The sequence below is a fragment of the Coenobita brevimanus genome, chromosome 56 (genome assembly GCF_032717465.1).
Source record: "Coenobita brevimanus isolate Jiangsu-jjx chromosome 56, ASM3271746v2, whole genome shotgun sequence".
NCBI lineage: Eukaryota > Metazoa > Arthropoda > Malacostraca > Decapoda > Coenobitidae > Coenobita > Coenobita brevimanus.
In genome coordinates, this window is record NC_137009.1 from 8,057,618 (window position 1) to 8,059,877 (window position 2,260).

Below are 2,260 nucleotides of genomic sequence, written 5' to 3' on the forward strand. Positions count from 1 at the left end.
GCAATCTCTTCTGAGTATTTGCCATAAAAATATCGGTAAAATAATACAAGGGAGACAATATTCCTTTCTAACTTATAGCGGAGGTATATTACTTATAATATCAGGGTTATTAATAATTCCAACAGCTTTGTTCTGAATTTTGTCTGGTTGTTTTAATGCAACCTTTCAGCATCCATTCCACAAAAGTGAGCAATATTCATCCTGAGAAAACACATGACTTTTATAAATTATAGCTAACTGCTCGTCAGTGAAGAAGTTACGGACTCCGTACAACAATCCAAGTTTCTTTGAGGCGGTTTTAGCAAGTGATATAACAATGAGAGGTCCCGCTGTGGGTATTGTTAAGTGAGACACTGAGAATTTCAATACTTTTGGAGATGGGAATATTAGTGGCACTGAAGGTAATATACGAATCTGGCAATATCTGTCTATTAGTAAATTGTATACTCGTATATTAGGTTTTACTAGCCTTAAATGATACAAGGTTGTTTTGCCCCCATTCATTGATCGTAGATAAATCTTGATTTATGGAGATGGCTGGACTGAGTTGAGAATTAGAGATATTAGACTTTGTAAATGGGTGTTTGAGTGTGAATGAACTGTGAAGTTTTGAGTTATCTGCATATGAATGGATGGGAATGTGAGTGACAGACAGGAGATCATTAATATGAACCAGGAACTGGGTTGGTACCAGAACTAATTCCTGTGGCACGCCGGCGTTAGTTGAGTGGAAAATGGAATATGCATCATCTACTTTTACTCTTATTTTTCTGTCGCTGAGATATGAGGAAAGCAGAGGAACAAAAAACGTTAGTCCATAGCAGGGAGTATAGACAGCAGGGAACTGTGCCATACTCTGTTGGAAGCTTTAGAAATATCAAAGGCTACTGCATAGTTTCCCCATGTAGGTCGATTGATTGATGGATGGTATGAGTCAGGAGATTGATTATGTCAATGTTGGATCTTTCATATCGAAAACAATATTGTGTATCACTAATTTAGTTGTTGGACTAAAGATGTTTCGCTATGTGCTTGTTAAGTAAAATTTCAAATACTTTACCAAGAGAAGATATGACAGCTATTTGTTTGTAATCAGTGGGGTCAAAGGAACTTCCTTTCTTTGGAATTGGGTGGATACTGGCTTATTTCCATGAATTAGGGAATGGAGAAGTACGTATACATAGTCTGAATAATTTAGCTAGAAGAGAGGCAAGTTCTGGGGAACACTTTTTAAAAACGATTGGAGGAATTCCATTTGGGCCTGGAGCTTATTTGGTTGGGCAACTCTCTAGGATGGATTTTACGTATCATGTCTGTATTTAAAGTGGAATAATTTCGGGAGAGTCAAGTTCTAGTACAGGGACGGTCTGGCTGATTTCCTCTGTGGTAGAATTTCTGGCAAATATACTGGCAAAGATATTTGCTTTCCCGCACGGGTCATTCGTAATGTTACCATCTGAAGATATTAGTGGGGGAATGGAAGATGACTTGTTTAAGTTATTATTGAAAGAATTGAGAGCTGACGAGAATATTCTATTGCCAATGGGATTGGTAAGTAGTTTTGATGCTTGATTTGGAAGAAAGTTTGATTTAGCGAGATTTAATACAGCTTTTGCATGATTTCATATATATATATATATATATATATATATATATATATATATATATATATATAATCACGTTGCGTACACCGCTTCCCGTCCGATCAGCGAAGTTAAGCAACGTTGCGTCTGGTTAGTAATTGGATGGGTGACCGCCTGGGAACACCAGATGCTGTTGGCATAACGTTCTCCCTACGTGTCAAGTGGGGTTGGTGGAGGATTAGTGCCCCTCCCTGTAAAACAATTAACTCTAAGCCCTTGGCCACCCCGTTTGGGATACATGGCGTCTGGCAATGAATGAATGAAAATATATATATATATATATATATGAAAGCTTGATTTAGCGAGATTTACTACAGCTTTTGGATGATTTCATATATATATATATATATATATATATATATATATATATATATATATATATATATATATATACATATGGGGGAGGGGATGGTAAAATCGATAGAGAGGCGGCCTACAGTCCTAATGGACCCTGGTCCGAATCCTGGCTGGGACAGGAAACAGTTTAAGGACTTGAATAACTTAAAAAACAGACTTTCCTGATCTACCAGATGACCCGCCGACATGTAAAAGTACCCCAGCTAATACCAGTACACCAGTCCTGTATGTAGACAGTCCTAGCATGAATTCAATATGGA

The 2,260-nt window shown here is 37.4% G+C and overlaps 1 pseudogene; it reads left to right on the forward strand.

Annotated features, from left to right (window-relative positions):
* The first annotated feature begins 1,662 nt into the window (after nt 1-1,662).
* Nucleotides 1,663-1,782, forward strand: LOC145401821 (5S ribosomal RNA; annotated as a pseudogene).
* Nucleotides 1,783-2,260: the final 478 nt, after the last annotated feature.